Source organism: Syzygium oleosum, unplaced genomic scaffold (genome assembly GCF_021117445.2).
Source record: "Syzygium oleosum isolate NSW1041296 unplaced genomic scaffold, Sole_v2.1 Sole_v2.21, whole genome shotgun sequence".
Classification (NCBI taxonomy): Eukaryota; Viridiplantae; Streptophyta; class Magnoliopsida; order Myrtales; family Myrtaceae; genus Syzygium; species Syzygium oleosum.
Window position 1 is genome coordinate 4,498,163 of NW_026607505.1, and position 15,768 is coordinate 4,513,930.

General features: G+C 43.7%; 1 pseudogene; it reads right to left on the bottom strand.

Moving 5' to 3' along the window:
* Nucleotides 1-10,315: 10,315 nt before the first annotated feature.
* Nucleotides 10,316-15,768, bottom strand: part of LOC115670978 (ankyrin repeat-containing protein BDA1-like) — a 57,099-nt pseudogene continuing 51,646 nt past the window's right edge.

A 15,768-nucleotide genomic window follows, 5' to 3' on the forward strand; every position in this document is an offset into this window, starting at 1 on the left:
GCGGCGATTGGCTGCTGGCTTTCTTGGCTGAGCTGGGCTAAGATGGGGCTGGTGAGGGTGTTTCGGTGAGGGGGAAAAACAGAGGAGAGAGAGACGGCGAGGCGGTGGTGCGGCGAGGATGCGGCTTCACGGGTGGACGGTGGTGCTCCGGCTCGGCGGGTGGACGGCAGCGGTGGCTGGCTTGGATGGCTGGCCACACTCACGGTGGGGTGGAGAGGAGTCGGCCAAGAGGGAGAGTGAGCGAGAGAGATGCCGAGAGAGTGAGAGAGAGTGAGGGGAGAGAGAGAAAATGGGAAGAAATAGTCTAAGGGCCAATAATTGGTGTCTAATACCTTGCCAAATGACCATCCTACCCCCCTCTCTATCATCCAATCAACGGCTACGATTTGATCTTATCCTAAGATCGACGGCCAAGATTAATCCTTGCCAAAAATATCCGGGGACAAAATTGAAATTTCATAAAATTTTCAAGGCCAAAATTGTCCAAAAATTTCTATTTCTAAAGTTGATATGAAATGACCAAAATGCCCCTCTCACATTATACTTGGCCTTAACAAAGTCCCAGGGGTAAAATGGTCATTTTTCATTTTTCGCCAGAATTCAAATTTTCTAAAGAATTCGGACAAATCTGAGGCTGACTAAGCCAATAACAACGTCGTCCAATTATCCTGTCGTGACCTTTATAATTTCAAATGTCCAAACTTGGTCTCTAATTAATGATTAAATTTACTTAACGTAACCTGAGCGTATCTCGAATTAACGGGTGGCTTTTGGGGAATTTCGCACATTAGACCCGTGGTCGATACTGAATCAAGTCACGTTTAAGTTCACTCGGGTCGTGACGACCTCGGTTGTCACTTAATCGCGAGGATCGATCGCTAGTTCCAACGGGCACGATCGTTTGGTGTAGGTTTAGGATCATTCGTCAACACATCTCGTGGTCAAGCGGAATCACCCGCGGTCCACTCGTGTGACAGCGGCAAATTGATCCCTAACTATCCTTGGATCAGCCTACATTGGCTCAAAATATCACCTCGATAATTTTTATGGTCGAAAGTCGATTCACGATCGAGTTTCTTTGGTCGTGCGAATTTAAATCCCTAATTGTTAGTATCCCAAGATTGATCAGTTCCGGGCGAGATCTAACTACAAGCACGTCCATAAAATCATCAATTTCATAAATCCCAAGTGGGTCAGATTTTAGAATGTCACAACTCTTCCCCCCTTATAAAAATTTCGTCCTCGAAATTTACAATTCAACCTACTATTCAAACAAGTGGGGGTATTGACGTTGAATTAGCTCTTCGCTTTCCCAAGTCGCGCCTTCTGTCCCATGGTGTTCCCAAACAACTTTGACCATCGGGATCATCTTGTTCCCTAAAACTCGTTCCTTCCGATCTTCGATCCTTATTGGCCTTTCGACATACGACACCCTATCGTCCACCTCTATCTCTTCGTAGTTCAACACATGAGTTGGGTCCGGTTCATATTTTCTCAGCATCGATACGTGGAATACGTTATGCACTTACGACAAATTTGGCGGTAATGCAAGGCGATAAGCTAAATCTCCAATCCTTTCCAAAACCTCAAATGGTCCCACGTACCTCGGACTCAACTTCCCTTTCTTACCAAATCGGGATAATCCTCTCATGGGCGATACCTTAAGGAATACGTGATCCCCTACTTGAAATTCCAAAGGTCTTCGCCTTCTGTCTGCATAACTCTTTTGACGGCTTTGAGCTGTTTTCAGCCTTTCACGAATTATATTAACCGCCTCAACTGACTGTTGAACTAACTCTGGCCTGATTATACTCCTTTCTCTAACTTCATCCCAACACACGGGCGTTCTACATGCTTTGCCATATAGCGCTTCAAATGGCGCCATTACGATGCTCTGCTGGAAACTATTATTGTACACAAATTCTGCTAAGGGCAATTGCTCTTCCCATTTGCCTTGAAAATCCAATACACATGCCCGAAGCATATCCTCTAAAGTCTGAATCGTCCTCTCAAACTAGCCATCCGTTTGTGGATGGTAAGCTGTACTAAACTGCAACTTTGATCCTAATGCCATCTGCAAACTTTTCCAAAAGTTGGCGATAAACCTGGGATCACGATCTGAAGTAATCGTCACTGGCACCCCATGCAAATGAACTATTTGTTGTACGTACAATTCGGCATACCGATCCAATGCAAAATCCTTGCGCACGGCCAAGAAGTGCGCTGACTTCGTTAATCTATCGACAATCACCCAAATGGAATCATGGCTTCTTTGGCTCCTTGGTAATCTCGTTACAAAATCCATAGTAATATGTTCCTATTTCCATTCTAGGATTTCTAAAGGTCGCAACAATCCTCCAGGCTTACAGTGTTACGCTTTTACTTGCTGGCACATCAGACACTTAGCCACATGCTTAGCTATATCTACTTTCATACCATTCCACCAATAGTACTGTCTCAAATTCTGATACATTTTCGTACTACTGGGATGGATACTATAATTACTACGATGCGCTTCCGACAAAATTTCTTCCTTAAGTTCCGCATCGTTATGTACACACAATCGTCCACGGAACTTCAATATCCCGTCTTCGGATATTCGAAAGTTCGGTTTCCTCTTGGTAGCATCCATTTCCAGAATCTTTTGAATTTCTTGATCCGTAGACTGTAAGGACTTAATCTTAGTCTAGATTTCTGGTTCGATTCTCAAAGTGGCAAACAAGCTCGAGACTTGACTTACTTCAAACTTAAACTCCGAGTCTCGCACTCCTTCCAACAAAGTCCATTCCTTGACCATCAAGTGTGCGATGCTTAACTTCCGACTCAATGCATCGGCTACCCGGTTGGCCTTTCCGGGGTGATATAAAATATCACAATCATAATCTTTCAGCAATTCCATCCAACGACGTTGCCTCATATTTAGATTCTTTTGAGAAAACAGATATTTTAAACTTTGATGGTCTGTATATATCTAGAATTTCTCTCCGCATAAATAATGTCGCCAAATCTTAAGGGCGAATATGATCGCGGTTAATTCCAAATCATGCATCGGATAATTCAATTCATGCGGCCTCAACTGCCTTGATGCATAGGCTGCTACTCGCCCATGTTGCATCAGCACACATCCTAATCCTTTCAACGACGAATCACTATATATTTCAAAACCTCCTGATCTTGACGGAATAGTCAATACCGGTGCCGTCGTCAATCTATGCTTTAATTCCTGGAAACTCCTTTCACGCTTGTCAGTCCACTCAAACTTCGTTTCTTTCTTTAACAGACGTGTCAACGACATTGCTATAGCCGAAAATCCTTCCACAAAACGTCTATAGTATCTTGCCAAACCCAAGAAGCTTTGAACCTCAGTTATCGTCATCGGTCTCGGCCACTTTATCACGGCTTCAATCTTTGTCGAATCTACCGAAATTCCATCCCCCGAGATCACATGTCTAAGAAATGCTACTCGACTGAGCCAGAACTCGCACTTACTAAACTTGGCGTATAGTGCGTGTTCCCTTAAGGTCTACAGAACTTTACTCAAATGGAACTCGTGCTCTTCCGAGCTCTTCGAGTACACCAATATATCGTCTATAAAGACTATGACGAATTGATCTAATAACTCCTTAAACACCCGATTCATTAAGTCCATAAAGGCAGCAGGGGCGTTAGTCAGTCCGAACGGCATCACCGAAAATTCATAGTGTCTATATCTCGTCCTGAATGCCGTCTTCGGTATGTCCTTCTTCTTAATCCTCAATTGATGATATCCCGTTCTCAAATCAATTTTGGAAAATACCGAAGCCCCTTGTAACTGATCAAACAAATAATCAATCCTTGGCAGGGGGTATTTATTCTTAATCGTCACTTGATTTAACTGCTGGTAATCGATACATAACCTTACTGACCCATCCTTCTTCCTCACAAATAAGACTGGCGCTCCCCATGGAGACGCACTTGGACGAATAAATCCTTTGTCCAATAACTCTTGCATTTGCACCTTTAACTCTTTTAACTCTGACAACGACATTCTATAAGGTGCCTTCAAGATTGGCTCAGTCCCAGGGGCCAACTCAATTACAAACTGTACTTCTCTTTTAGGTGGCAATCCTGACAATTCCTGAGGAAAAACATCGAGAAAATCACACACCACGGCTATGTCCTCTAGCCTCGGCTCCTTAGCCGTTGAATCAATCACAGTCGTTAGAAATCCTTGACACCCTTCGTTCAACAACTTAGTCATTTCTAGCGACGAAATCCAAGGGATCGAGATTCCTCCTAGGTTTCCCGCAAATTCGAATTTCGGGTGTCCAACCGGATTAAATTGGATCACCCTGCTACTATAATCCATAACAGCCATCTGCTTAACTAACCAATCCATACCCACTATCACATCGAAGTCATACATCGCTAAAACCGCTAGATCAATTCTTTCTTCCCTATCACCAATTACAATCTTATAAGTCGGGCACCCTAATGAAACTAGCACCTTATCATTCAATGGAGTGGTAACACACAACACAACATCAAGCAATTGCGGCTCCATATCAGTCAATTTGACAAATTGTTTTGATTTAAACGAATGTGACGCCCCAGGGTCAAACAAAACATATGCAGTATGATCGCATAGAGAAACTGTACCTGTGACTACCCCTGGCACGTTCTCAATCTCTCTCCTAGCCATGGCATACACCTGTCCTTGGGCCAGTGGCCTATTCTGATTAGCCGACGGGGCAGCTCCAATTTGGTTCCCGTTCCGGGGTGGCGGCAACGCAGGCAACCTATTCTGCCTAATGTTGGGGCAAGACCTTATCTGATGACCAAACCCGCCACATCCGAAACATGCTCCGCCCCCTGTTTGGACAAGGTCCATTTCCATGTCTTTCTCCACATATCCAACATGGACCATTTTGAAAATGATTCGGTTTCCCGATATTCCTTCTAGCAGGAGGGACGAAACATCAATTACTCGCCATCGGCCTCTTCCCGAGGTGGCGATTGTCCCTACCCAGGGCAAATCTTGACCCAGAAGCGGTAGCCCTATCTGCTAAGTCACGTTCGATCGCTTTGGCCCGATCATAAATCTCGTTATAATCCCTCAAATTCAACGAAATCATTTGGCTGCGAAGGGTCGACTTCAAACCGTCTCGGAACCTCCGAGCCCTATCCAACGGATCCTCCACCATCCTTGGGGCGAACTTAGATAATCGAGCAAATTCAGCCTCATACTGATCCACTGTCCTCTGCTCCTGACGAAGCCTCATAAACTCAGCTAATTTCTGTTCCCGGACTCTCTCAGAAAAATATTTATCATTAAAGACTTCCACAAACATCGCCCAAGTCTGGGCAGTACCGGCCGGGAACACGCTTCCTCTGGTGGCTTTCCACCAATCATTTGCATTTTCTTGGAATTGGTACACTGCCAAGGTCGCTTTCTCTTCTTTGGTGCACCTTAGTACATCAAAAGGTTTTTCTAACTCCTCTACCCACAGTGATGCAACCTCAAGGTCCCCCTACCATCAAACTTAGGGGGCTTTAACTTCAAAAATTGCTCAACTAGCTGATGCATATGCCTATTCATATTCACTTGCCTTTGCCCTTGATTCCCATTATTATTATTAGCGGCGGCAACCACAGCGGCCTTAGCAGCTTGGGCAATAGTGGCAACTCATTCCTGAGTCTACTGTCCTATCAGATTACCAATCTCCTCTAGGTTCCTCATGGCCGCATCCATTCTCGGATCTCTTGCAGGTCGGGCTCGTGAACTAGATGGACCCCCTGTTCCTCTACCACTCGAACTCATCCTCACGGTTTCGATCGCTCACCTACCTGTTATAATTCCACTCAGGAATTAGAAACCTAGGTCAACTATACCAGTCTAGTCCTAGGCAGCGAATTAGCACAATAAAACACTCAGCAGGTAAGTAATCATAACAGCACAAGGCCACAATCAATAAGGTCTGTGCACTTACCTCAGATCCAGATGCACCTGCATTCCAATCATTATAACACTCAATTCACTCAGCAATCACAACAAACAATCTGGAAGCACGCGTAGCTCATTCCACACCTATGCCTCGCTAAGGTCTCCCTAGATGACTACCCCAGGGCCTTCGCTCCTTATCACTCCAGACTTCGACCAACTTAGATCGAGCTGTCCTTGCTCTGATACCAATTCAACGCGGGATGTCACGCCTCAAACCCGATTGAGCTCGTGGCATCCCTCTTTGGTCGAATTAGTGCGACGTCCCAGGAAACGCCGCCGACCCACACTTGCACATCAGAGATAAAGCACTAGCGAAAGCCACAAATACCCAAACAATATTTGACTAGGGGTAGAAGGGAGATTATACATCCATTACCGATTCAAACTTATACAATATCCACCACTTACAAACCACATAATATACATGCACACCGATCTACTAGAGTTCACACCACCGACATAAAAAAGGATCAGTAGCCTGGGCAAATCCTAACTCCAAAAATGGGATACTTCAAAACCATCATTCTACCCCTAAACTAGCCCCTATGCCCCCTGGATGGTGTCCACTCCGAGTCCGACTCCCCAGAACCCGAGTCTGAATTCCCTTGAGCCACCTACTTATCTAAGGACTCAGAGTCCGCCTCGATCTCAATCGGATTGTCCTCATCACTCGACTCTAGTGGAACCTCAATCCGTTCTTCCTCTTCGGACTCCTCATCTGGCTCTTCCTCAGGCTCATCCTTAGGTTCCTCTTCTGGTTCTAACTCCGGCTCTTCTTCTGGTTCATCTTCGGGTTCTTCTTCCGGTGCTTCTTCAGGCTCTTCGTCGGGGTCTTCTTCTCCGGGTTTCTCCTCTGGTATTACACCTAGATCCACTTCCATAGGATCATACCCTGCCTGTGATTCCTTCGGCTCCGGATCAGGCTCAGCCACTGAAGGTTCGGGTGCTGCGGGTATGTGTTGATGTCTTGACTGGGCGAGACTAGTATCCAGGCTAGTCATCTCACCATCGGGAGGGGGTATGGCCGACGGATCCCAATCTCCTACTCCGTCAAATGGGACATCAAAACCACGGATGGGGCCAAACTCATCCATCCCATCCCGAAAACACCAGGCGGTATAGGTGTGGGCCTGCTAGAGGGGTTGCCCTATGTCTACCAAGACTACGGTTGTATACTTGATCCAGGTCATATTCTCGTCTATCGGGTACTCTACCACGTTATGGTCAGTGTGCATCGGGATGCCAAAATGTTGAGGCGGTAGCGGTGGGAGATTCATGGTTCGGGCTGGGGTTCTGAAGGGTTTGGTTGAAACAACCATGAGACACATCTCAGCAAGTAAATACCCTAAACCTCACCTAAGCTAACACGTACTTCCAGACAAGTCCAAACACAATCACATTCAATAACCACATAACAGACACACAATTTGCACTTACCTGGGCTTTTGATACGTGCAATCTGCAGATTAGTCTCAAATACACAATTTCCAACCACATGCTTAATTTCCATGCACGAAACACAAGTCGAACGTATGACATTTCCAATTCCACATTTCACATACTCGTTCATGCCTCGTCACACTATTTTCATTCAACTTACCAGCGACCCGCGTTACAGTACACGCCTCAGGTCCACTGTCAATTCACGGTCCACACACGACCGTCTCAATTTCACAACACTTCTTAGCGCGTTACAGTACATGCCTCAGACTCAACATCCACCACCTACGGCACAACCCGCGTTAAAGTGCATGCCTTAGGTTGGCAGTCTTCCGGTAATATCGGGCATCGTCTCGCGTTAAAGTACACGCCTTAGGACGGCACAATTCCCTGCATTACCGTACACGCCTCAGGGACTTTCGTGACCACACGCACGACATATCACATAAATTCTCACCAATTCACTCGCTCGAACATCATACAAACATGCTCGAATAACACGCTAACATGCCAAATTATCAACCGTTCTAATTCAGCCCGTGCTCGCATCGAATCCCACACATTTCACATGCTCATTTAACACATAAACATGGCCAATTTTCGGCCAATTTTCAGCCAATTCAATTCAGCCCATACACGCATATAACGGCGCCACATTTCAATCAATCATTTCACAATCCAGCGAGCAAACAAGGTCGCCATTGGACCCACAATCACAGCCACAATTATGGCCATAAATTCAATATTTCCATGTCTATTTCCAGCCACAACAATCACCACAAATCAGCCAATCCAATTCAATTCGCACGTGTGCAATTAACTCGAGTTTTTGGATTTTAAGCCGAATTTCACCATTCATAGGCATCGCACTCCTACCAACAGCCCCCAAATCAACACGTACTATATTCTACTCACCAATATGCACTAATTCGGCCACAGAATGAACAGTAACTCGGCCACCATAGAAAATCACCATAACGGCACATTTAGGCCCGTTTTTCACGCAATAAGCCACAATAATCACCCGAGATCATTCCGATTACCTAATCAATCAATTCTAACCTCAATTCCACCCCAAAAACTATCACAATACCATCCAAACCACTAAGCCAAATCAGTCCAACCATTAATCCACGATTAACCCCAAAAACTCGCTAAAACGGCCCCGAACTAATCCGAAAATACCCGTTATCCTAGGTGAGGGTTAGGATATCACTTACTTGTGATTCCTATGCGAAATTGAGGCCTCAATGGTGGCTGGACAGAGAGCGAACAGCAGCGGCAGCGGCGACAAACGGTAAGGGTTACCGGCGACTCGCCGGCGGTCACGAGCGGCGGCAAATGGCGGCGATTGGCTGCTGGCTTTCTTGGCTGTGCTGGGCTGAGATGGGGCTGGTGAGGGCATTTCGGTGAGGGGGAAAAATAGAGGAGAGAGAGACGGCGAGGCGGTGGTGCGGCGAGGACGCGGCTTCACGGGCGGACGGCGGTGCTCCGGTTCGGCAGATGGACAGTGGCGGTGGCTGGCTTGGACGGCTGGCCACACTCACAGTGGGGTGGGGAGGAGTCGGCCAAGAGAGAGAGTGAGGGAGAGAGATGCCGAGAGAGTGAGAGAGAGTGAGGGGAGAGAGAGAAAATGGGAAGAAATAGTCTAAGGGCCAATAATTGGTGTCTAATACCTTGCCAAATGACCATCCTACTCCCTCTCTATCATCCAATCAACGGCTACGATTTGATCTTATTCTAAGATCGACGACCAAGATTAATCATTGCCAAAAATATCTAGGGGCAAAATTGGAATTTCACAAAATTTCCAAGCGCAAAATTGTCCAAATATTTCTATTTCTAAAGTTGATGTGAAATGACCAAAATGCCCCTCTCACATTATACTTGGCCTTAACAAAGTCCGAGGGGTAAAACGGTCATTTTTCATTTCTCGCCAGAATTCAAATTTTCTGAAAAATACGAACAAATATGAGGCTGACTAAGCCAATAACAATGTCGTCCAATTATCCTGTCGTGACCTTTATAATTTCAAATGCCCAAACTTGGTCTCTAATTAATGATTAAATTTACTTAACGTAACTTAAGCGTATCTCGAACTAACGGGTGGCTTTTGGGGAATTTCGCACATTGGACCCCGTGGCCGATACTAAATCAAGCCACGTTTAAGTTCACTCGGGTCGTGACGACCTCGGTTGTCACTTAATCGCGAGGATCGATCGCTAGTTCCGACGGGCACGATCTTTTGGTATAGGTTTAGGATCATTCGTTAACACATCTCATGGTCAAGCGAAATCACCCGCGGTCCACTCGTGTGACAGCGGCAAATTGATCCCTAACTATCCTTAGATCGGCCTACATTGGCTCAAAATGTCACCTCGCCAATTTTTATGGTCGAAAGTCGATTCACGATCGAGTTTCTTTGGTCGCGCGAATTTAAATCTCTAATTAACCATTCCCTAATGGTTAGTATCCCAAGATTGATTAGTTCCGGGCGAGATCTAACTACAAGCACGTCCATAAAATCATCAATTTCATAAATCCCAAGTGGGTCAGATTTCAGAATGTCACATTCCCTATTCTTAGTTACTTTACTTAAATGATCACAAAGTTTCTTTCAAGTTCGTAATCAATGGAGCCTATCCATAAGTAATAATCCTTGATTGTCATAATTTCCCTCAATTAATAATAGAACTTGCAATTTTACTGGAATAAACTTCCTCAATGTCAATAAATTACCGCTTCAACAGGCTCGGTTACCCAGAATTGATTCCGTTGGCTGAGTTTATTTGACTATACAGCCGATGTCATATTCTGTACGGACCAGTTGAGCACATCCCACTGCCATGGAATTTTCCTTTGTGGTAACCGCCACAAATCAAATCAAGTAAAACATCCATTTATCACATATCACATATGTAATGCTAACTCCATCTTTTACATATATTCAACACGCCTAAGACACTTACTCTTTAAACCAATACATACACACATGCATGCATTCTCAAATGTACATAAGTGGCTAATCGGCACACTGAATAGCACATACTATACAGCATTCTAATCTTGCGTGGCCTCATGGGTCAGTGCCCTTCTTCTGAGACAAACACACCTATAGAGATATATAGCCACTAAACTATAAGATCCTCCCTCTTCCCTTTTGTGAAGGCTTTGCAGACGAATTTCAGGACTTTACGTGCCAATTTCAGGATTAGGCGAATTATGTGGCACAAGAAAATAAGAGACATCAATCTAGCCCATAACTGCACCGCAATTGCACATGCATTTTTAGCAGTCCATTTGTCCTTCTCCGGGGAGAATACTTCTATGACGATGCCATAAGTCGTTGCTGTGGAGGTTATCGCAACCCACATAGTCATCATTACAATCCACGTGGAGATCCGATGCCGCTTTAAAGGAAGACCACTTATGAGAAGCATAATGACACTAAGCGATGCGATGAAGCTTATTGTGTTAAATATTGTGAATTCCCCGTGCTCATCCAAATGCTCATCAAAATTTTCAGTCTGGGTCATACCGGCTTGGAATGCTATGGTAGCTACCAATGTCGCCACCACCATTAGTGTCTCATGCATACTCTTTTGCCACTTTCTCTTCATTTCCTTCTTGTTCTCTTCTCCTACAAGTGGATGGAAGGCGGTGACCGTGTTATTCACATAAACCATTCGTCTGATGGGTCGTGATTCTCCAAAGTTTGAGGAACATAATCCACAATCTCTGAGACTCTTTCCGTGCTTTGGCCTTGTGCTAATAGGCCTAGTGCTGTGAAGCCTCTGGAGTTCGTAATGTTCAGGTTTACTCCTTTATTAATCAGGAAGTCAATAGTCTGAAGAGGAGTAACAACAGATGGTACCAATTGGTGTCAGGTTTGATCATGACAAGCCCATGTTATATATATTTCAAGATTAACTTTGCTCCCAGCGTTTTTAAGTTCTCTAGTGCTTGTGACTATTATTTGATGCCTCCAAAAGGGGAACTCATCCCTTGTTGAATCTCTTCTGTTATCTCTGGTTTTATGTTGCTTCTACTCTGGACAAAATTAGTAAGAATATAGCGTGAAGTGTAAAGTTTTAGTTAATTATCTAGACCAATGAATTCCTTTCCAAATACCATAACATGTGTAATTTATAAATGGATATCTTTTAGCTTCCGAATATTTCTAGGACATTCATGTTTCCAAAAACCGCCTTTTTTTGTTGATAAGCTCACTAAACTAAAATAGTGCAGAGGCTTGGTTGTATGAACATGCCTCAGTTTGTCTATCTACAGCAGCCAAATGTAAAAATCGTGTTACCATCTTCGTCCCTCGAGTTGATGAACCGATCATCGCCCAAGATATCTATCAAAAACTTCAAAGCTTCCAGTTTGTTGTGCTTCACGCATAAATGGAGGATCGTCTGGCCATGTTCAACGATGTTACGGGCTGCATCAGGTCTCGCTCGAACCAAGCGTTCCAACACATCTACATGCCCTTTCCGTTGAAAATTAAACTTGATTCATGAATCTAGGTGCATTATTCTAAGGTTGGTATTATCCATGTACTTCTTCCTAGGTGCATTAATTTGGTTCATGTATGTGTCATGCATTTAATTAGTCCATTATATTTTCAAGATTCATGTACTACAAAGTTCTAGGAGTTTTATGAGGTCTTAATAAATGCATACAATGTACTAAGGGTCTTTATGTACCTATAAAAGGGCTTGCGTTTGAATCATTTGAAAAAAATAGCCAAGCCATAAAAATATCAAAGAGTATTCTAAGTATTCTCTTGTGTTCCTTTCTCTCAGCTTCCCATTTTCAACAAAGTGGTATCAGAGCTACGGTTGAAGATGAATAGCTCTTTTCCTTATGCTGTTCCCAAGCTTTCGAAACAAAATTATGGGCAATGGTGCATTCGCATGAAGGCGTTGCTTGGCTCACAAGACGTGTGGGAAGTTGTTCAAAAAAGCTATGATGAACCGGAGGATGAAGCGGCTTTGAATCAAAATCAAAAGAACGCGTTGAACAAGCTTCGTAAAGGTGATCAACATGCCCTCTCTATTATTCACTTGGGCTTGGATGAAGCCATGTTCGAGAAAGTTGCTTCCGCATCAAAGGCTAGAGAAGCCTGGGATATTTTAGAAAATAATTTCAAAGGAATTAAAAAGGTGAAGAGGGTACGTCTTCAATCTCTACGTGGTGAGTTCGAATCTCTACATATGATGGGGTCCGAATCCGTTTCTTATTTCTTCACCAGAGTATCCTCCGTAACCAATCAAATGAGGCAATATGGCGAAAATATTGATGATGTTCGTGTTATTGAAAAGATTCTTAGATCGCTTGACTCAAAGCTTGATCTTGTTGGTGTTGCCATTGAGGAATCCAATGACTTGAAGACTATGACCCTTGATCAGCTCATGGGGTCATTGCAAGCATATGAAGAAAGATTAAAGAAGAAGGGAGAGCCGGCGACCCAAGTACTCCAAACTAAGGTCTCTTTGGGAGATCAAGTGAAAAAGCAAGAATGGTCTCATGGGAGAGGTCAAAATCGTGGCCGTGATCGTGGTCGTGGTCATGGTCATGGCCGTGGAGGAAACTTTGGTCGTGGTCGTGGAAGGAGCGGAGACCAACGTTCCATCAATGAAAGGTCAAGCTTTCAAATAGGAGGACGTGGAAATTATGGCTACAATAGAGGTGAAAGGAGAAGGTATGATAAAACTAATATTCAATGTTATTCCTGTCACAAATTTGGGCACTATGCTAATGAATGTAGGAGTGCCACTACAAACAATGAAGTGAAGGTCAATTATATTGAACTTAAAGAAGAAGAAGACGAGACATTGTTGTTATTGGCAACGAATGAAGAAAGAGAGAAAGGAGAATGGTATCTTGACACCGGTGCCGCAAATCACATGAGTGGCAACATAGAGTCATTCTTAACTCTTAATGAGGCGGTGAATGGCAACATCATCTTTGGAGATAATACTAAAGCCCCAATCAAAGGAAAAGGTGATGTCTTAATCCGTGCAAAAAATGGAAGTCATCTTTTGATATCTCAAGTTTATTATGTTCCTACTTTGAAGTCTAATATTCTAAGTTTGGGACAATTACTTGAGATGGGATATGATATTCACTTGAAAGATCGTTGCCTTCTTTTGAGAGATGATTCTCATAAGTTGATAGCAAAGGTGCCTATGGAGAAAAAAAGAATGTTCTTGCTTGTTGACACCTAAATTTCGGCGCATCATTTAGTGGTTAATTGCATAGAAAATTAGGGATTAAATTTTAACCCCTAAACAAAAATATTAAAATTGCATAGCATATAGTTTAGGTTCATATAGATTAATTGCATTCCGCATTGGATTGGCGGTGGTAAGCGAGCTTAAAATTCATCACGTAAATCGAGCTCGGGCACCGAACGAGACTCGGCTCACTCGAAAAGCATGGGCCGAAAATCACAAGCAAAAGGGCTTGGTTGTCTTAATTTGAGCTTAAATTAGCCCATTATGCTTAATTAAAGAAAAGCACAAATTAATTCAGCCCACTTACAATTAAATTAAAGCCTAAGTCTAAGCCCATTAGGACTAGGAAGCCCGGCTAATTAACCTAGGGTTGCGATATAAATATGTCGTTATGCATCATAATCAAAGAAGGGCTCTCATAATTTTGAGAACACAATTCTTGAGAGCACGAGAGACACACGTGAGCGAGAGCAAGAGTAAGAGAGAAAAAGTTTCTGTTCTTCCCGCAGGTTCTGAAGGTCGGCACTGATTGAAGCACAAATTTTTCTTGGTCAAAGGCAATACACGAGACAGAAGAGAAAAGTCAGGAAAAAACGTGAGAAAGAAAGAAAGTGGGAGGGAGAGGACGGCTACCACTTTACTGTAGATGGCCATTATACACACATGAGAAGAGAGATCATGAGTGGGAACCGAGGGAGACATTGAGGTGTCCTTGAAGATTGAAGATCCCACTGGTAATCCTTCCGACGAGCGTCAACCACTCAAGCGAATCCCCAAGGCGGCCACGAGTGCACCAGTGGGTCTCTGCACCTAGCATAGGCGAGCTTCTGACGATCTCTCCAGTCTCCGTCGTTGCTCCTGGTGTTCAGTCCAACAGATCTAGCAACTCAGTCTCCTCTCAACGAGCACCTCTCCTCACTGCCGTCCGCACTGCTCCCACTGTGCCAACCATCGCCGCGCCGCTGCCTCTACCGCGCCGTTGCCCCGGAGACGCCGACGCCGCTCGTTGCACCGCCGCTGTCCCCGCAGCGCTGCACCGCTGCCCGGAGACGCCCGCCGCGCCGCTGTCCCCGCCGTGTCACCGCCGCGAGTCGCCGCCACTCCCGACATCGCGCCACCGCTGCCGACGCACCGCCGCCGGTCACCATCCCGATCCGCAATCCCGATCTGCTGCAAATTCAAATTAGGAAAGAAATCTGCAAATCAGGTAATTATCTTATCCCGATTTGATTTGAATATTTTGTTGCCTAATTTGTGCTTATTGATATCTAATTTTGCATATTCAAGTAATAAGCATATTTCAATTAAGATTTATTTCTTTTTTTGGAAATCTTGGATATCTGATCTTATCAAATTTGGATAGAATTTAGAATTTTCAAAATCCTTTGAATATATCCAAGATATTTGAGATATTTAAATTTTTTCAAGATGTGATCGATTAGGAAAATTTCCTAATCCGCAACCGCACACGTGGAAATAAATCTATCTATCAGGCTTTAGATAGAGTTATTTCCATAGCGGGTATTTCGAATTTTAGGATCGATCTGTTAGGCTTCAGATCGAAACTTAATTCGAAAGATTTAGCGGTTATATGTTTTTACTGGATTTTAATTTCGAATTTCGATAAAAATAAATACCAAAAAGATTACTCTAGAATAGGTTAATTTCTTTAGTTTAAAATTGCCTGTTTAGATAATTGACATTTTAATTCCGAATTTCATTAAAGAAAAATACAAAAAAATTAATATGCCCGTCGTTAGAAATAGGTCACGTCGTCGCATGACATATAGTTTGCATGTTAGGTTGCATTAACGCATGTCAATTTTTTGCACGTCATTACATATAGGTTAGCTTCCATTTAAATAAAAGAAAATCAAAAAGAAATTTCTGCACCTTTGAACTTTAAGTCAGAATCTTTTCAAAATTGTTAAATTGAATATTTTTCCTGAAATTGGTACCGAAAGGGTGTTAAGGAATTTAGCGCAACCAAGTCCCCGAATCTATAATTTCTGGTTCGTAGAAATAAAATAGTACTCCCGCTATTTTATTTAGGATTCTAATGAACCTGCCCTAAATGATTAGTGGCGATTCCCATTGAAAATA